The following is a 21,667-nucleotide window of genomic DNA, read 5'->3' as shown; positions in this document are numbered from 1 at the left end:
AATATTTCTACATTTTTGGAGCTGAAGATGGTGACAAAAGGGAATTTCAAAAATAAATGAAATTTCGAAAAGTCGAAGTTTTTAATTAGATGAAAGTTAAAGTTGTAATTTCTAGACCAAGTGAACCTAAAATATATGATGATATCATAAGATCAGTCCAGAGTTCTAAATATGAAAAATCTCAAGTACAAGTCTTCTGCTGAAGCTGCAGACATTTTCATTTAAATGCCAAGTGGTGAGAATTCAAAGAGACTGGAGATCTTCATGATGACAGAACCACCTTTAAGAGGCCGGATTAGACAACTGCTTGAGACTCAGTCTGTTGGTTCGATAGGTTCACGTGGTGCCAGTGGATCTGCAAAGAGGATGAAAAACATTGACAGAGCTTATTCCCTTCCAATGCTGACGGTGGATCAAGGAGACCAGCGCATAGGCTGCAGGCCCGGATGTACTGTCTAAATCGGCTGTCTCTCACCCTTTACCCACCCCTGTTGCTTGTCATGTGTTTCTTTGGTGTATTAAGAGTTTTTTTCATGTGCTATGTGCAGAGGTGTTTTTTTTCTGTTCTCAAACTGATCTCCCTGTTGGAGCTCAGTCAGGGGGGAGTTATTTTTTTTTCTCCTTATCTTTCCTCATGTGGTGCATTTTCCATTGTTATACCTCTCTGACCTGTCTTCCCCATGTGATGTTTTTGTGTAATGTATGTATGGTCGGAGGGTAAGATGGCGCCGCCATTGCGTGCAATAGGTCGGCAGCTTTATGAAATTTCCCCTTGTGGGACTAATAAAGGTATATCATATCATATCATATCATATCATATCATATCATATCATATCATACTATCAAGTGATCTTGTTTTGCATTGTCTAAAACAAATGTGATTGAATTCTTCACCAAGATGGAGCTTCTCACCGTACATCAAGTTCCACTACAAACGCAGTGCCAGGTGGCACAACCTGGCCTGAAAAAGCACTTTCCAAACTACAGGACTGCTTCACACAGACAGATCGAGATGCATTTGAACGCCATGATCTATAAACATTCACAGGATCAGTTCTGGACTATATCAAGTTCTAGTGTGTGACTAGAAATGTGACTGTGGATAAAAACATTTGGGTTTTCCCAAACCAAAAGCCCTGGATGACCAGCCAGGTCCACACACTTCTCAAAGCCCGCGATGCTGCCTTCAGGTCAGGCGACAGAGCTCTGTACAGGGCTGCTCGAGCGGCTCTGAAAAGGAGAATTAAGAAAGCCAAAGACCCTAACAGAAGCATAGAGTCCCACCTGTCCAGCAACAACACACAGGAGGTGTGGTAGGGCATACAAGACATCATAAACCACAGACAATGTGCTGTGAAAATAGAAAACCTGAGTGTGCCGCTGGCAGAGGAGATAAATTGCTTCTTTGCTTCTTCTTCTTTGGAAGACCTGAAGTTGGCAGCATGGTGTTCAACTGACATTACCTGGACAAACAATATCACAGTGGTCATCAAGAAGGCCCAGCAGCTGCTGCACTTCCTGAGGGTCCTCAGGAAGTACAAACTGGACTCCAACCTGCTGCTGACCTTCTACCGCTCGTCTATTGAGAGCCTGCTTACATACTACATCACAGTAAGGTACAGCAGCTGCACTAAGATGGATAGAGAGGGGCTTCAGAGAGTAGTCAAGGCAGCACAGAAGATCATCCGCTGCCCTCTCCCCTCTCTGATGGACATTTATTCCTCCCGCTGCCGCAACAAACATCATCAAAGACAGCTCCCACCCTGGCTTTGACCTGTTCAACCTGCTTTCCTTAGGGAAGCCCTAAAGGTGCATCAGCACAAAGATGGGCAGACTCAAGAGTAGTTTCTTCCCAAAAGCTATGACCACCCTGAACTCACATATGCACTGACAACACAGCTCCTCCATTTATTTTTTTACTTGTACATTTGATTTTTTTGAATACTGTTCATGTGTATGCAGTGCTGCAGAACTGTGCACCTAACCCCCCTTTCTTTTCCCACATGTCTGCGCTGAGTAGGAGATGCTCTGTATCTCATTGTACTTGTGACAAAAAAAGGTTACTATTCTATCCAAAGGTTCTCAAGGTGAAGAAGTCTGTCATGATAAAATATTGTATATTGTATTTACTTGATTTAAAAGTATTGATTATAGTTTGATTATAATATGGCAAAACATTTGCACTGCTAGAAACTGACTTAGATTTAAAATGTAATTTTAAAAAATCATTTCATCTTATAATGATAACATAATGGCCTTAGGATTAACATGAGATACTGCTGACTATAATTGGAAATCCATCCATTCGCTTCAGCTTATCCTTATCAGGGTCACAGAAGGGCTGGGGCCTATCCCTGCTATTATAGGGTTATACATCCTGGACAGGTCACCAATCTGACGCAAGGCAATTTACAATCCCCAGTTACCAGAAGAGGACCCACACAAACACAGAGAAAGCATGCAAAGTTGTCACAGAAAAGCTCCGGCCTGGTGGTGGAGTTGAACTCGGGACCTTTTTGTTGTGAGGCAAAAGTGCTTATACAGTAGATCTGATGTACTCATGGGACAGAACTTTTGTCCAGGACTGTAAGCATAGCACAAAAAACAAGCAATCGGACAAAAGGACATGTCCTTCAACGCACATATTAAACAAATATGTAAGACTGCTTTCTTCCATTTGCGCAATATCTCTAAAATTAGAAATATCCTGTCTCAGAGTGACGCTGAAAAACTAGTTCATGCATTTATTACTTCCAGGCTGGACTACTGTAATTCTTTATTATTAGGATGTCCTAAAAACTCGCTGAAAAGCCTTCAGCTGATCCAAAATGCTGCAGCAAGAGTACTGACAGGGACTAGAAAGAGAGAGCATATTTCTCCTGTTTTGGCTTCCCTTCATTGGCTTCCTGTTAAATCCAGAATTGAATTCAAAATCCTGCTCCTCACATACAAGGTCTTAAATAATCAGGCCCCATCTTATCTTAATGACCTTGTAGTACCATATCGCCCTATTAGAGCACTTCGCTCTCGCTCTGCAGGCTTACTTGTTGTTCCTAGAGTATTTAAAAGTAGAATGGGAGGGAGAGCCTTCAGTTTTCAGGCCCCTCTTCTGTGGAACCAGCTTCCAGTTTGGATTCGGGAGACAGACACTATCTCTACTTTCAAGATTAGGCTTAAAACTTTCCTTTTTGCTAAAGCATATAGTTAGGGCTGGACCAGGTGACCCCGAATCCTCCCTTAGTTATGCTGCAATAGACGTAGGCTGCCGGGGATTCCCATGATGCATTGAGTTTTTCCTTTCCAGTCACCTTTCTCACTCACTATGTGTTAATAGACCTCTCTGCATCGAATCATATCTGTTATTAATCTCTGTCTCTCTTCCACAGCATGTCTTTATCCTGTCTTCCTTCTCTCACCCCAACCGGTCGCAGCAGATGGCCCCGCCCCTCCCTGAGCCTGGTTCTGCCGGAGGTTTCTTCCTGTTAAAAGGGAGTTTTTCCTTCCTACTGTCGCCAAAGTGCTTGCTCATAGGGGGTCATATAATTGTTGGGTTTTTCTCTGTATTTATTATTGTACAATTTAAAGCGCCTTGAGGCAACTTTTGTTGTGATTTGGCGCTATATAAATAAAATTGAATTGAATTGAATTGAATTGAATTGAATTGAATTGAATTGAATTGAATTGAATTGAATTGAATTGACTTGGAAGCCCACCCAAGGTTTAAATGGTCATTTTTCATATGCTGGACCTTCAATTTCTGTGCTTTTTTATTACATATCCTTGAATTCTGGGAGCCTTCTACCATAAATTACTACTCAAAGCCACAACCTCTTCACAAAACCAAGGTTTTTTGCAGGAAACAGATGGAGCTTCTTCATAGCTAAACAAGCTAAAGGCTCTTGTGCGATAAGTTTTTCCCCACTAACCAGCAGTACTGCCCAATTCAGTTAACTTTGTATGGTTTTCACTGTGGCTAGTAAAGTCACAGTGGTTATAATTTGTGATGTGTGTATAAAAATAGAGTATTGTCTCAAACTGTCTTCCATCAGCTGAAGTGTAGGTGCCAAGAAGGCATGTAGGGTATCCTCTGGTTGAAGGAAAGGAGATAAAGAGATTTGATGGTGGAATGAGGAAGCACAGGAAAGTATCTGAATTAAGAGCCTGGCAAAGAAAAAGTGGGATAGAGATGAAAAAAGTAGAGAGGAGTACTAGGAGGCAAAGCATACTGTAAAGAAATTTTTAACATGGAATTTCTTTAAAATGACAAAAAATGACAAAAAAAATGACAAAAAAAAGACCAAATGTTAAATAACATGAATAATTTGTAACTGTGAATAAACATAAAGTTACATATTACATAATTACAGATGAAACATGAAATTATTACTTTTGATTCATTTTTTCCCTCATAAGAAGATTATGAAAAAAAGATTTAACACAATTAAATTTGTGTTAAATTTTTGTTCCCAACTATGCAGCTGCCCAATTTTAGTTTTATGTTATAAACACACATCTGAAATCTGATGCAATGGAGGGACAGTAATTCAGTTTTATTCAGTTTTATTTACTGGCCGTGACGGTGAAGTGAAGGGAGCGATGAAGTAAATGAAGAGTGGAAAGGCGGATGGCCCAGATCACACCTGTGCAGGTGTGGAGATGTACAGGAGAGAGGGCAGTGGAATTTTTATTCAGGTTGTTTAACACATTCTTGGAACGTGTGAGGATGTCTGAGGTGTACTGGTGCTGATTTTCAAGAACAAAGGTGATGTGCAGAGATATAGTAACTACAGAAGGATAAATGAGCCATACTATGAAGATGGAAAAGAGTTTTTGAAGCAAGGTTAAGAAGACTGGGTATAAATCAGCAGCCATTATAGATTACAGATGCAATGTTTGCCTTGAGAGTACTAAGAAGGTCAAAAGGAGGATGTCTCTTTAGAGTTAGAGAAGAATATGATAGGGTGCCAAAAGAGGAACTGCAGTAAATACCTGGGCACGAGGAAGTCAGGAGTGGCAATGAAGTGTGTGAGGTTGGTGCAGGACATATATGAGAACAGCAGGATAGCGTTGTGGTGCACAGTAGGAGTGACAGATGAGTGTGTTGCAGGGATTACATCAGGGTTCAGTGGCCCTTCTTATTTGCAATAGTGATGGACAGACAACATTGTGATCTGTGGTCAAGATCCTGGAGAGGTGGAGGTATGCTCTGTAGAGAACAATGAAAGTCATTAGACTCAAGACAGAATACATGTGGGTGAATGAGAGGGGGGCAGGGTGAAACATGAAGCTGAAAGGAGTAAAGTTAGTCAAGAGGGAGAGTTTCAATAAGAGAGTGAAATCAAAGGTTTACAAGAAGGAAGTGGCAGAGCTGACAATGTTAAGATTTTCATATTTTAAGTGGAGTAAAATGGGGAAATAGAGAGGCAAGGCTGAGGTAGTCTCTACATGTGCAGAGAAGGGACAGATGATATGTATAAAACAAATGTGGAGCTGCAAGGTAGGAGGAAAAGAGTAAGACCACAGTGAAGATTCATGGGTGTAGTGAAGGAGGACATTGGTCTGATGTATGAGGGGGGCTAGTTTTGTGAAGTGCAAGACAGCCAGACATTTTTTTTCTCAGATGTTGGCAGAGACCAAGCATGGCTGGTGAACACTGGACTCTGGCGCAATATTAAATTTGTTTTACCGCGTGACTTCAAGCAAATTCCAGTGTTTCTGTGACTTGTTCTGTCTGAGGCCAGAAAAGAATATTGCTAATGTAACCTTAATGCGCCGCTGCCTGTTCTCAGGTTAGTCACAGCTGGAAGACGTCAATTTTAAAACCTGCTTTTGGGTTTGAGAAGAAGCATGTAGAAAGTAATTGTAGCATGCACATGAGGGCTGAACTGGGGCTTTAAAGTGGCACTACTGAGGCAAAGTCTTTGCGCCCCCTGCACTCTGTTCCTTATTGGGGGACATCATGTTCTGTTTCAGAATAAGCTTCCAGCTCAATCTCTTTTTTTTGTTCAGCAGAATGCAGATAAACCATTAAAAAAGCCTTCCGTAGTCTGTTATTTTGGATGTTATCATCCTCTTTGTTACTCAGTATCAGGTGGCAAATGCTGATTTGTGCCTTCCTGGGTTGCTTTAATTTTGGGTCCAGGATAATACCAGGGTATGCACCAGATTACCAAATTACCAATACTGAAAATGTCTTATTTTTTCTTAAACTTAGGCATCTGCTGTATATTTTAATGAAATGGAGTCATTTGCTCAAACTTGATAAGTTGCAGCGTTTTCTGTTGGCGCATTTCTTTTCTTTTTTGTGCAATTTTTTTTATTCCTCGTGTTTCTCTGAATGTTTTAATATAAAGTTATATCCTCCTGACTACCAGGAAAAAAATGTTGTCCAATCAAAAAAATGTTTAAATCCCCCAGTGTTTGTAAGGTAATTAGAAGACTGAAATAATTTTTTGGGAAAAAAAAGTTTTAATTTTTTAGATATTACATGTCCACTGCAGAGGACATTGGAAGGCCAAACATGTAAAAATGAACTTGATGGCAAACATTTGCTTCAATTCTTCACCAAGGAGAAGTTTGAATTCAAGGAACTGTAGTGGTTTCTTCCCCCAAAACTGCAAGTCACTGCTATACTGAAGCCATGAATTGGTGATTGCCAGATCAAAAAGTAGAGAACTGCACATACTGTCAATTTCTGAGTGCGAGAGACCATCCTGTAGAAACTCAACATTCGGCAACAAGGTCCACGTCACCTATATTGGTATTGTACTCAGCAATTGCCAGTGGCCTTGGCACATGGACAAACCTTTTGTTTTTCTTAGACCATCTTGTGCGTGTGTCCTGAGGTTGACTGCCATAGGCAGAGGATGCCATGACAACTGGCTTGTTGTCCAACCACTTAATGACAGCAAGTTCAGGTCTGAGTACCATCTCTGATGCTCCTCTTTCTTTATCCTTGAAGGGCTTATTCCCTATGATCTTCTTCATTAGACCACTCAAGATCTGGGTTTCCCTCAACAAACTGCAATAAATTTCTTTCTGCTTCTAAAAAGGACTCATTTTCTGGTCATTTAAAAAAAACAGAACAAAATGGAGAAAATGACTACAAATGTCCACTACGGAGGACATTTTTTAAACACTTCAATACTATACTAAAATGAAGTTAGAATTAAGCATACTATGTTTTAATGTGTTATTAAGAGACTTGTTTAAAATATGTTAACAACATTTATAGCCAAAAATTGCTCAATAAAAAGTTTTATGCACTTACTTTTCTTCTTCCCATAAAATGTGCTTGCAGCGATGGCTGCCATGTTCCTTAATGAAAAAACTAAAGTTCCCAAAACTCCACCCCTTCACATTTGGTAGCATTGGAAAGCTCTAAATGTCCTCTGTAGATACCAAAAGGAGGCAATTCTATAGTATGCAGTGCATGGGAGATATTCAGGTTTAGAAAGGTGCTCTACAGAGGACAAATTTGCATTGCTGGTAGTCAGGAGGATATAATCACAGAATTTGCAAAATCACACACAAAAGGTGGATTAAGGAACCTGTGCTCTACAGAAGCTATAGAGTATTATAAGCTGTATTTGCATTGTGGTTGCATCTGTGGTTAAATCATGTCTAACCCTCTGCTAAGGGTTAGACATGATTGCAAGGGTTTAGAAAAAGTACCATGGAAGCATCTACATATATGTTTGAGGCTTTAGCTGTGAGTATATAAAACAGTCAAATTTACTTTCAGTAACCCTGAAATCATTGAATATTTCACTGTTTCTCAGGTTAGCCAGAAAGATGAGTTTCACTTTGAAGGAGGTAAAATTGCAGAAAACATGGTGAGTTTTCTCACCACATTATAAAAATGAAAGAAGTATTTCCATGAAGTGGAAAAACAATTGTATCGGTATACTTTTATCCATCGCTGAGGCCCAAGTTGGGTAAACAACCTTCATGTCTCCATGGCAGCAGAGTGCTGCAAGCAGTGCAGCAGTGACGCAAAACAACCCCAGCTCTAAATGTGAGAGTTTACAGGAGTTTGCCGTTTGACGTGTATGCAAGGACACATCTAGTCATGCATATTTTCATTTTCCAGCATCATCCCATCAGAAGTAGGGAAAGAAAAGATACAGTGCCAGTCTTGATCCTTATTGGCCAGAACTGATTTTAGTAATCCATCTTCATTGCATTTATTTGAATTTGTTCTAAATGTTTATTATTTTTTTTACTATTGTTTTAAATGAAAAGATAAAAATTAGGTATTCCTGAGCATCTTTCCATAAATTGTTATTCGTAAACTAAAAAAGTGAAAAAAAAAAATATGCAGAAGAGCTTCACTTAATTTATACCAGGATAACCTGGCCAATTATAAATGGATTAAAACTCATCACTTCACACTCTCCGCTTGCATGAATTCCCTTAACAACACTGCTGATTCTCCCCTCTTTTCTCCCTCTGCTGTGTTCTCCTGTTCCTGTCCACTGCATGTGTTTGTGCTTTTGAGGAGCAGCTTTAGAGGACCGGCGTGGGCGAGCGAGAGACAAGTGCTAAAAATCCCACAGCAACAAGCGGATGATACACAGATATCAGTAAACAACACCGATGGAAAGTGTTTTGACCACTTTCTGTTTGTCTCTCATCCTTGTGTGTATATGTGCATGTGCACACAGCGGATACATCATTATATGCTGCAAGCATCTTTTTTTAAGCTAATAAAATCTGTTTTCAAGAAAGGAACAGCTAAGATACTACGCAGGACCTTCAAGCTTCCAAGCCTCTGGTAGAGGACCCGAGCTTGAAGGATAGACCAATACAAAGAAAAGCGTCTGGACTTCTTTAAGTTGCTTGAAGACGTTTCACCTCTCATCCGAGAAGCTTCTTCAGTTCTAAGGTCAAATGGCCGAGAGTCCCAGATTTAAACCCAGTGGGAGTATCCCCCCAAGGAAGGACAAAGGACCCCCTGGTGATCCTCTAATCACATGCGCCAAGGTGTGAAAGCGGGTGTGGGACCTAATCAGCCAAGGTTTCGGGTGAGCTCATTGTGAAACCTGGCCCCACCTTGTCATGTGAATTCCTGAGGTCAGATGGCCCAGGATGTGAGTGGGCGTTAAGGCATCTGGGGAGGGAACTCAAACGAGGAGTGAAAGAAGCCATCTATGTCCACTGTGAGCGACCATCTTTGAACAGAGGCGGTGGTTTACGACACCAACTGTCTGCCATCTATAATCCAGTTTTGAGTTCCCTCCCCAGACAACTTAACGCCCACTCACATCCTGGGTCTTCTGACCTCAGGAAATTGCATGACAAGGTGGGGCCAGGTTTCACAATGAGCTCACCCGAAACCTTGGCTGATTAGGTCCCACACCCGCTTTCACACCTTGGCGCATGTGATTAGAGGATCACCAGGGGGTCCTTTGTCCCTCTTTGGGGGGATACTCCCACTGGGTTTAAATCTGGGACTCTCGGCCATTTGACCTTAGAACTGAAGAAGCTTCTCGGATGAGAGGTGAAACTTCTTCAAGCAACTTAAAGAAGTCCAGACGCTTTTCTTTGCAAACTCCTTTGACTACGATGACCTGGATGACTGAGAATCTTCACAGACAGATAGACCAATACCTTCTTGTTCCAGTAGCCCACTTCTCATCAGGGTGCCCTGGTTCCTCAACACCTGATGTGGACCTTCAGATTTATCTCTCTCACTCATGTGTGCGGTAGGCTTGGTTAACATGAAGGGTCTAGCCTGGGACCCTTACTGGATACAGGCGCCCCAGGCTGGAATCGAACTTGCGACTTGCGACTATATATATATACTTGCAATAATAAGAGGGGACTTGACAAAATGGGAATAAGTTGGAATAAAAACAAAAATATATAATTTTTTAACATTTTCTGAATTACTGCCTAGATTTTATTAATTACTTAATATATTTTTTTTTCAGTCCTCCATAGCCTTTAACAATCACAGTCTAATGTTTCCTCCTTCCTCACAGAATCTTAAACTGACTTCCTGGAACGTGATTTCTATCATGGAGTCTATATCCTTGCTTAACAGGGAGTATCTGGTGAAAAACTGCCATCATGTGGTTCATGTCTTACGGTCAAGGTCCGAGAGCAGCCCGTGTTCTGCCAGAGAATTCTAAAAAAGCCCTAAATTTTGCCAGACTAGGGAAGTATATCCATGGGATAGAAGGTAGAAGAGTTCAAGGTAACCTCTCCTTCCGCTCCTCCTCACTCCCACACTGCACTCCTTTGAGCATCGCAGTCATTATTACAAGCCAAGAAAAGCTCAGAGATACTTTGTTAGGAAACAATTGTTCAGGAAGGAGATCAAGAGCGGATTCCCAAAAAGGGGTTATTTCACAGTGTATCTTTGATTGTAGTGTAAGTAACAAATGAAAGCAACCAAGAAGTTTATCAGTGATCGTGATATGTAAAAGTGTTGCAAATTAATTTTGCTTTTTTGATTTCACTTTGATTCTTACGCCAGTTTTTACTGGTAGATAAGATTAACAAAATTTGAATATTGTTTAACTTAAAGGGAATCAGTAGACTTTAATAGTAAGGAAGTGAGCTTGTCTCTTTGGTCTCCTTCATCATCAAGATATTCCAAATATGCACAATGATGCTGGTGGATTGGTGCAGCCACACTCACAAACTTAAGTTAATGTATCTCTCTGCTTTAAACTTGCTTCTCTAACACACAGTAAATAATAAGAGTAGTTTTTAATACAAGCTGCACTTTTTTTCTTGTACTTTCTGGTCTCTTGGGAGCAGAATGGCACAATCATACCCAGTATCTCATTAAGTTGTTAAACATGGAACAACATAATTACTTCTTATAGCTTTAACTGTAAGTCAGTGTTAAAAGCAGTGTTTGAGTGCAGCATACTGTAAAACTGTATTCACATTACAGCAGTACAATTGGGCATTGGTGTACTGTACAGTAATCAAGGGTTAGGGCACCTTGTTGACATCCTACTGAAGTTTCAAAGAAGCTGGTGGTTCCTTTAACGCACAATTTAAAGCTGCTGTACAGACCGCATTGTATACTCTGAGGTGAATATCAAGGCAGCAAATAAGGCATCCCTTGGAACCCAGTCATTTGTGGCCTTGAGATCACTAAAGGCTATGAAAAGTGGAGTTCTTGAGTTCCAGTATCACTTGTCGATTTATTTCAATCCAAATTTGTTAAGCAAAAGAAGTTGTTCATATGCTTCTCTGAATCTTTATGTTAGGATTCAAGAACTATATGGGTGCATTATATTGACACTAAACCTGCTAATTAGTGCTACGTAACAGTTCTGAACAGATACCATCAACAGAAAAGGGCAGCACGGTGGCACGGTGGTTAGCACTGTTGCCGCACAGCAAGAAGGTATGGGCAGAAATCTGTGCCATCAGAAACTGAATTTGAATAAGTTAAATTTGAATTTGAATTACTCGGATTGAATCTGAATTGTAACTTGAATGAAAGCTTTTGAAAACTGAATTTGAATTAGTCTAATTTGAAATTGAATTTATGGTTTGAAACTGCATTTTATCCTTTAAAAATTCAGCTCTCGAATAATTTCACATTCACTTCTCACCATTCAGTTTCAGTTCTACAATTCAATTTCAGTTCCAAAATTCAGTTTTTTGGGACTTACATCCGGTTCCGGTTCAAGCGCAGATTAATAGAACTACAGACTGATAGCGTTACTGACGGAATCTACAGCGTCTTGAGCTGAATTAAGACTTCAGAAGTCATTCGTCATGTCGAATGACCAGCGGATAAACTCTCAGGTTGGTAATAAATGTATTACATGTATAAGAACAAGCGTCATGTTAACAATTGATAGCCGTACAACCTTTATGCTTATTGTAGCTGCTAGCTAAAAACGCTAATTTAGCCTAGTTTGCCCTGGATTCAGCTTTGACAGACAAATATGATCGACTGTTTCTAGTAGAATTCCAAAGTTGTCATCTTGTACCCTGTCAGAGCCCTGTATGCTTGCAGAGACCCCTACAGTAAGGAAACATGCAAAACGCTGTCCAAACCTTTGTATTTGAGCTTTATTTATGTCTTACACAGCATCCCAACTCTTTAGCGAACTTAATAACTTTAGCTAAAGTGAATAGTTAGTCTTATTCATTAGTGCAGCGTTACTGGATCACCTCTGTTTGAAGTGATATAATATGATATACAACTATCACTGTGTTTAACTACCATAATAATTCTTAGGGTACTGAGTGCATGCTTAATTAGATTTTTTTTTTTAAAACATACTGCTCCATTGCTATGTTTGACAGGCTGAAGTTGTCGGGTCACCTCCTAAATCGACCATCTTTTACAGGTGTTTTGTGCCAGAAATGGAGTGTCCACTGAAGACTGAAGATACTGAATCTCTACGCCGTGCCATTGATCCCTCCTGTGTCTTCATCTAGACAAGAGACATTAACTTAACCACTCTCACATGCTCTGTACCTACATCACCTTCCCTGACAGTCGTAGCTTGGCTCATCTGAGGGTGAAATTATAAGAATGTGTTATTTTGCAAAGTGCTCTCTAGGGTTCCTAAATAAAATATGGCATTGAGGTCATTTCTTTTGAATTAATCCCTTCTTCTGAAATATAAGAACCTCTCCTGGTTTAAATGGCACTTTCTGTTCTTTACTTCCTGTTCCACTCCCAACCCCAAATAGATGCTGACAAGCTGACACAGTAACATGGAAGAGGGAAAGAAGCTGGAAAGGACTACTACAAATAAACCCAATGCCTAACAATGAAAAATGTAAAATAAGAACAATAATAATAATAATAAAGATAAAAGATGAAGTAACAAGTTTTTTGTTTTTTTGTTTATTCCAAATGATCATCCAGATGTCTGTGACATGTGATGACAAACACCATAATGGAAGGCCTTAGTCATCACATGCTTAAACTCATCATATATTTTTGCATATGCTGAACAGGCAGTCAGACATGCTGTAACTGTGGGGTAGAAAACTGCATGAACACCATACGGCAGGGGTCTCAAACTCCAGTCCTCGAGGGCGCATGGAAAAGTTGCATGACACCGGCCTTCGAGGACTGGAGTTTGAGACCCCTGTCATATTCCATATGACAGGTGTGGTTGAACTTCATGAAGACTCTGAAGTTTCTCTTCTCTTCTGGCAGGACAGGAATGTCGCCTTGTCCTGTGAACCACCGTAAGGATGTACTTGGAGTAGAACTGGACTGTCACCGGCCTCAGGCTCTTCACCTTTTCAAAGACAAAGCAGTCATTTAGATAAAATATTAGATATTGTTTACCTGTAAATGCACAAAGAGAATTTAGAAATGTAATTATTGTCAAGAGTGAACAAGCACTGATAGTGTAATTTACATCTGTGGCCAAACGTTTAGAGAATGAGAAGTGTTGTTTATTTACAAAGTTTGCTGTTTCAGTGATAGTTGTATATCATATTATATCACTTCAAACAGAGGTGATCCAGTAACGCTGCACTAATGAATAAGACTAACTATTCACTTTAGCTAAAGTTATTAAGTTCGCTAAAGAGTTGGGATGCTGTGTAAGACATAAATAAAGCTCAAATACAAAGGTTTGGACAGCGTTTTGCATGTTTCCTTACTGTAGGGGTCTCTGCAAGCATACAGGGCTCTGAGAGGGTACAAGATGACAACTTTGGAATTCTACTAGAAACAGTCGATCATATTTGTCTGTCAAAGCTGAATCCAGGGCAAACTAGGCTAAATTAGCGTTTTTAGCTAGCAGCTACAATAAGCATAAAGGTTGTACGGCTATCAATTGTTAACATGACGCTTGTTCTTATACATGTAATACATTTATTACCAACCTGAGAGTTTATCCGCTGGTCATTCGACATGACGAATGACTTCTGAAGTCTTAATTCAGCTCAAGACGCTGTAGATTCCGTCAGTAACGCTATCAGTCTGTAGTTCTATTAATCTGCGCTTGAACCGGAACCGGATGTAAGTCCCAAAAAACTGAATTTTGGAACTGAAATTGAATTGTAGAACTGAAACTGAATGGTGAGAAGTGAATGTGAAATTATTCGAGAGCTGAATTTTTAAAGGATAAAATGCAGTTTCAAACCATAAATTCAATTTCAAATTAGACTAATTCAAATTCAGTTTTCAAAAGCTTTCATTCAAGTTACAATTCAGATTCAATCCGAGTAATTCAAATTCAAATTTAACTTATTCAAATTCAGTTTCTGATGGCACAGATTTCTGCCCATAAGAAGGTCCTGAGTTCAATTCCACCATCAGGCCGGGGTCTTTCTGTGTGGAGTTTGCATGTTCTCCCTGTGTTTGCGTGGGTTCCCTCCGGGTACTCCGGCTTCCTCCCACCGTCCAAAGACATGCAGTTTGAGGGAATAGGTTAATTGGATACTCCAAATTGTAACTAGGTGTGAATGGTTGTCTGTCCCTGTGTGTTGGCCCTGCGACAGACTGGCGACCTGTCCAGGGTGTACCCCGCTTCTCGCCCTATGACAGCTGGGATAGGCTCCAGCGCCCCCCGCGACCCTGGAAAGGATAAGCGGAAGCGAATGGATGGATAGAGAAACTTTCCTCACAAGAACTGAACCACAAACTTCTCTGGTGATACAAAAACATCCAAATCCAAGCATGTATTCAGTCTGGTACAACAAAGCAGTTTTATCCTCTGCACTTTCCTCTGCACTCATAGCAAATGAACGATGGGGAGTATTAGCTAACTTATCCGTTTGGAATTAATTCATTCTTTAAGTCTGGGGCATGGCTGCTTTGATTTACAGTCTGTGACATTTGAGTTACTGAAGTTACTGAACCGGAGTTCTGCACTGTGTTTGTGCTGTTGGTGTAATTTCTGATCATTAATGTGGATTTTTGTTATGCACACATGCGGTTCTTGAATGTAGCTTCCTAATCAATCTTCCTAGTGTTAGCTGACACTTTAGCCATTAGCATCATTCAAAAAAAAAAAAAAAAACACCACATGGCAGTGATCAAAACAAAGAACAGAGTCCAGAAACCATTGGGCAACATCATGGTGAAGATTTAATTTACATGCATTGACTTTACACTGTTGTTAAATGTATCTCATATTCAAGCATGTAAGTATGTTTGTATTGTAGGCCAACTACATCTGTATTAACAGAAGTATTTAAATTTAGACCAAGCAAATGTCTCTCACCCACAGAAATCAGTGTTGTTTATTTGGCTTTCAGGCTGCACAGCAATTAGCGCAAATGTTGAAAATAATGACCTCATTATCAAAACCCAAAATTCAGGTCAGCTGTCAGCCTAATGTTGAGTTCTGCTCTAAGAAGCACTGAGATGAAATGTTTAGTTTTCTCCATACCTGTGCTCTGTTCGACCTCTATTATTTATTTAGGAAATACAGTATATCTGTACAGATATTATAACTCATCAATCCCTTCCTGACCTAAACTGCTTCTCTGCAGACTACATGCACGTGAATATTCAGGCTATCACTGCAGTAATAGGGAACAGCAGGATGAAAGCACTGAGAATCCAGCCCCTTCAACCCATCTGTCATTACTGTCAGAGCAGCCGGAGCACAGAGGGTCAATGAAACTAATTTAGACATGATTAGGGAAAAAGAAATTGGGCAAAGGATGAGTCAGCTTGCATTTGCAAAAAAATTTGGACTCACAAGAAGCAGAGCGGCTAAAAATCAGCGCACATACCCTATCCAGAGGACACGTGACACACACTCTCTTAAACATACGCTCAAGTTCACGGCCCTTATTCCCACTCACACACACAAACACATTTCCCAGTGCGAGGGGGAGGACGCATTAATCATTTTTCTCTCACTGGTCTCTGTGCTATTAGAGCAAAGGTTAAAGGAGAAGAGAGGACACAAGAGGGAACACGCAGTTCCTCCATTCGCTCCGGATTTTACAGAAAGGAAATAGTCTGCCGGTGTTGCCTCGTATCGTATAACATCCTGCTGCAGAGTGTTTCAGAGAGTAATATGGCAAATAGAATTATCAGAAGATAATTGAAGTAGGCAGAGAAAGAATGTAGGAATCAGAACAAGCATTCGGTATTTTCAAAAGGACTAAAAAATGGATAAATGAATCATTTGAGGCAAACAGAGCAGCGCAAAGCAAAGCTGGATTCTATATCCAAACTCCATTTACTACTTCTTTGGTGCATTCTCCTCCAGCTTTTTCTCTGCTTTGTTGCTGTCATGTACAATATGTCACATTTCAAGCTGAAAACAAACTGGCAGCAGCTACGGCGTGTGCTTTTCTTCCTTTAAGGTGTTTCTATCATAGAAAAAAACCTCTTAAATTCAAACAGATTCAAGAAGAGTTGTTTGAACATAAAGCTGCTGATCACTGATTTTACCTCTGGATTCAAATTCTGCTTAGATCAGCACTTGTTTTGTTTGATGTTACCTTCTGAAATTTAAAGGTTTTAAGCTCAAAGCACCACAGAACTGCTTTGATCAGAGCTCTTAAAACACGACTTTGTCTTTAGCTGTTTTCACCTGCTGCCTAATTACAAGAGGGCGCAACAGTGGGTCGCCATGAAGATTTGATTTGGCATGGTTTGGAGAAAAGCTATCCCCGTTTAATCTTAATTTAGATAATGGGAATCCTAAACCTAGTTTAACCTATCCAGATTCTTGTATCCTACTCTTTTCAGGATGTTAGGACAGCATTCACTGCTGATTTAACACAGAATGAAAACCATTATATTTTCACCGGACAGGACTGAACAGCTGTTAAATGACATAAAATTTAATCACCTAAATAGATTGATACATCACTTTTATTTCCTATAAATCAAAGTAGCTTAATGCTGTTTGCCATGGGAAGGTGTTATCCTTGAAAAATGCCGTAGATTGTCTTAGCAAGTGTGTTTATTACCTGTCGATTCGTTTTAAAGTAAAGTGGCATCTGGTAGCCCAACAAACAAAAGCATGCAAAATGTGTCCCAGAGTGTTCACCTTTAAACGTGTTGATAGATGTGAGTAATCTTTTGAAATTCAAGTAAAAATAAAGGTCAAGCCCCTAGGATAAAATTGTGGTTACCTCTAAAGTAGGCGTTCTAGGTCCTTTCAAGTTAAATCTTTATGTTGTTTAAGGACTGCTTATGTTATGGATTGGATCTTTAAAATCTTTTGATGGTTCAGATCCTGAGAATTCCTAACAGAAGACAAGTTACTGTATCTCTGTGCAAACAGCTCAGTATTAATTCTGGACAACTCTGCAAAACTCTGCTTAGATTAACAATTCTTAAACTCCCAGTTTAACTACAAAACAACAAAAACCAATGGTTAAGATGTGGTTAAATGAATGTAAAACTTTTGGTCAAGGTTAGAGAAAGGTTACTCTTGCACCAAAAGCAGTCAGGGACTGCATACCACTGTCAAGGCTGCAAATTCCTTCCACACAAACTAAGATATGGACGTCTGTATCCATATTAATATATCTGGATGTGTTTTGGGGTTTTTTCTTGGTTTTGTTTTTGGAGAACATTTTGCCACTTCAGTCTGATGTGATACAAAATGTCTCATAATGTTAAAAAATCCTTCATAAAAGTCATAGATCCAAAGTTTCCACTAAAATGGGTCAGGGGCCCCCTCTCTGCCAGTTTTTTAGCAAATATCTCCATAATTTTTCAAGTAACTCTGTCCAACAAACAGACAACAAACTGAACCAACTGCATAACATTTTTGCTGGATGCAACTATCAATAAAGGAAACTTAAAGTCTAGGATGCCAAACTTCAGTTTCTCCATGAAAGATGTGCTTTATACAGCACCAAATCACAACAATAGTCGCCTCAAGGCGCTTTATATTGTAAGGTAGACCCTACAATAAAAGCATACAGAGAAAAACCCAACAATCATATGACCCCCTATGAGCAAGCACTTTGGCGACAGTGGGAAGGAAAAACTCCCTTTTAACAGAAAGAAACCTCCGACAGAACCAGGCTCAGGGAGGGGCGGGGCCATCTGCTGCGACCAGTTGGGGAGAGAGAAGGAAAACAGGATAAAGACCTGCTGTGGAAGAGAGCCAGAGATTAACACCACCTGTTTTTCAGAGGAAAAGTGGCTGAATATGAGTTTCTGGTTTAACTGGCCTTCAAAGCTCAGAGCATAACTCCTCATTATGTTTTTACCAGGCAGCACTGACAGGACATACTTTTCATAAAAGGACAAAAATCAGTTTGAATGACCTCTTTGACCTCTCTAAGAAACCATTTTATTAACTTTCTCAAGCTTTGCATTTTCGCTCAGATCAGCTGTAAAATATTCCACGCTCAAGCCTGCTGCAGACCCTCAGCCACAGGTTGATTGGAGCTCAGGGCCAGACTTTGAAACAATCCTCAAAAATGACCAGGTCACTGACAGACACAGCTGAGATGAAACAGGATGACCTTACACTTCTAAGCAGTTTTTGAGAAACTGAAATCAAATTTTAGAGCACTGATTCCCTGGATTTACATCACTGCAAAGTCACTCTTCAATACAGTCACATCAATGCTTTTTTAAATAAAAGCAACACCTACCCAAACAGAAAAAATACTGGCACAGAAAATAAAATCAAAATAATTGTGGTACTTAATTAAACATTTGAAGGGAAAATTAGAGCTTTTACAGACAGAGTAATTAATGCCTCCCTCAACAATTCAAAGGACTGAAAATTTAACTCTTTACTGACGCTTTCTACAATAAGCTGTGAAAGCACGATCACACAGAGAATGCGTGTTTCATATCAGTTAGTGAGCTAAGCTGTTTTAAAGGCAGTGCTGTACACTGGCAGCCTCAAGTGGTAAAAAAGAGGTAACTCACCAAAGTGAAGCCCGAGTCCTGGGAGTGACCTTATGGTTACTAAGGCAACCAGTCTAAAATGTCTCATAAAGAAAGATCACAATGTCAAAACACTCAAAACAAGCCATGGCCAATATATGAGTCAGCGCTTGTACTAATATGTGATAAATCCCCGATCTGGCATACCATTATGTGTACTGGTGTGGTCCAGTCAAACAAACGAGCTATTGTAGCTGAAACTGTGGAAAAAGGTGATGCTGGTCCTGAGAGAAAGGTGTCAGAACACAAAGTGTATCACAGTTTGTTGTGTATGTTATTGCATAGCCTCAAACTAGTCAGGGTGGCCATGCTGACCCTGTCCATCACCAAAAGCACAAACACTGAGCGCATGAGTATCAGAACTGGACCGTGGCGCAAGGAAGGAGGTGGCCTGACGTTATAAATCGTGTTTTCTTTTACATCACATGGATAAAAGCAAGCCGGAGGAGGCAGTGTGATGCTTTGGGGAATGTTCTATGTTGGCTAATTTCACATAAACAGTTTTAATCTTCTGTGTTTTCTCTTTGTTTAAAATGTTCCTTGCCTCCTTAATGCCTCCTAAAGTCACATGCTCCGCAGCTCATATGGCCTCTAGTCTGACCTAAGGCCATTTAAAATTGATGTTCACATTTTTTTATTTTTTATTTTTTATTTTGCATAGTATGTTCTGAGATTAACAGTCAACCATTAAGAACGACTGGTACTTTGCAGGCTGCATGCAAAAGCAGAAAGTAATTATAGCATGAATACCGACATTATACATTAGAGCAGCGGAGTGGATCAAAGTTGTGCAGACTTGTGTACAACATTTAGCACAATGACAACAAAAAGAAAAAAGACAACGATAATAACATGATAATGCAAAGGGAATTCCAAGAAATTAGAAATTGGATGGGATGCTTCTTAAGATCTGCACATGGTACCAGGACACTCTCCTGATTTTATTTTGTCAAATAATCTGAATAAACATGTACAGAAGAAGATACAGGACATACCTTCACAACAACACCTACAGCCAATTTAGAGCAGCTGGCAGGAGGAACCTGGATGAATCCAGCATCAGTTCAAGGGGAGCATCCAAACTCCATACAGAGTCACAGCTGAGCAGGAGTTTCAAACTTGGAACATTCCTTCTGTGAGGTGACAGTACAGAGTAACGCTGTAGCACCATGCTGCCAAAATAAACAACAGAGGTGGGTATTTTGCACAAAACAGTAATACAGAGGCTTCATGTGTGGTGTGTGAGTTAGCTGCAACCATTAAACATCTCCAAAAAATGTGGAGCGACTTGTAAGTCGTGCATTTTACTAAACGTGAATGAAAATGAACGATCCAAAGAGGGTTAAATCTTAAGACACTCTTAAGAAACAAAGATCAGAAGCTTCTTAGTGGGACTGCAGTTACATGTAGGTCTGTGTATTTTCTCAGGCATCCAGGTCATAGACCTAGGAGCTTAAAAAGAAGATGACTGGACTTCTCTAAGTTTGTTGAAGAAGTTTCACCTCTCATGCAAGAGGTTTCTTCAGTTCTAAAGAAATAATTAAATGTAAGGTTTCCATGTGATTTTATGATTATATTGTAAGTAGATTTAAAAAGATGGCGCCAGTGTGTTCAGCAGGCCGTCTCCACTGCTCTCTGCTGCTTCTTACCTTTCTGCCAATATGCTATTCAGGTGGCTCTGCATTGCTAACCTATGACCAGCTTACTCTTCTAAGTCTCCGGCCACCCTATACTTACGGGTCATACTTCCATGGATCGGACCCATGGTGGAATTTAGGAGATACCACTCTGCCGCGGACGGATCACCTCTCAGGAACGTACCGCCGATCTCCGCTTCCTTCGCACAGGAGACACTACAGGAAAAGGGGTAAACGGAGTGGTGTCCGTGTCTGCATTAAGGCTTACCTAAAGGCACGGTATGTGGCTGGCTTTGACGTTGATGTGGATGCTCTCCGCCTTCCCCCGACTTTTTGGGAGCACTTTACCTTTAGATTGTTTAGGCATCGATGGATTCGGCATGCTGAGTTGCAGGCGCGCCCTGCCGCCCCAGTGATTGACTCGCCGGCTCGATGTTGGATAAAGCCTCCTAAAGGCGGCGTGTGCTATGGCAACCTATGCCGCCTGAGACGTGCTTCCAACTGCGACTCAGCGTCTTCAACTCGGATGGCGCTATTAAATGTTAGGTCGCTGACGAATAAGACTTTTATTGTGAGCGATTTTTTTACTGTTATAGGACTGGATTTACATTCATGACGGAAACTTGGATTCGTCCCAGTGAGTCTTTCCCTTTCTCAGAGCTCCTTCCTCCGAATTGTGCCTTTTTTAGCTCACCGAGACCTTCGGGCAGGGGTGGAGGACTGGCAGTGGTCTTTAGGAATAAATTCCAAGTACGGCGCCTGCCTTCCCCTATGTTCCCTAGCTTTGAAGCTCAGCTGCTGGAACTTGCTGGTCCCCCCTTGACTCTCTGTGTTGTGATTTATCGTCCCCCGAAATATAATAAGACTTTCATTAACGACTTTGGTGACTTTTTAGCATCTCTTTACCTAAATTATGATCGTGTTCTTATCACTGGCGATTTTAACATTCACATTTGTTGCAAAGATGATGTGTTTGCCAAGGATTTCCTAGCCTTAGTTGACTCTCTTAATCTTATCCAGTGGGTTAATGCACCTACCCACCTTAAAGGACATACTCTTGATTTGATTTTTTCTTATGGACTGGACATTTGTATCAGGGACATCAGCAACATTGGAATCTCCGATCATTTCCCAGTCATCTTTGATGCTGAGTTATGCAAATTGGACCAGAACTTTGAGGGTCCTCGACGTCTTG

General features: G+C 40.4%; 1 long non-coding RNA gene across 1 annotated transcript; it reads right to left on the bottom strand.

Moving 5' to 3' along the window:
* Nucleotides 1–229: 229 nt before the first annotated feature.
* On the bottom strand, nt 230–21,667 carry LOC112843067 (uncharacterized). Its single transcript, XR_003215183.1, has 3 exons — nt 20,573–21,667; nt 19,831–19,968; nt 230–355 (listed from the first exon to the last, which is right to left on the bottom strand). It is a non-coding gene; the product is annotated as an uncharacterized LOC112843067 (long non-coding RNA).

The sequence above is a fragment of the Oreochromis niloticus genome, linkage group LG19, assembly GCF_001858045.2.
Source record: "Oreochromis niloticus isolate F11D_XX linkage group LG19, O_niloticus_UMD_NMBU, whole genome shotgun sequence".
Classification (NCBI taxonomy): Eukaryota; Metazoa; Chordata; class Actinopteri; order Cichliformes; family Cichlidae; genus Oreochromis; species Oreochromis niloticus.
Note: the sequence above shows the minus strand (reverse complement) of the source record. Positions and strands in the feature narration are given on the sequence as shown.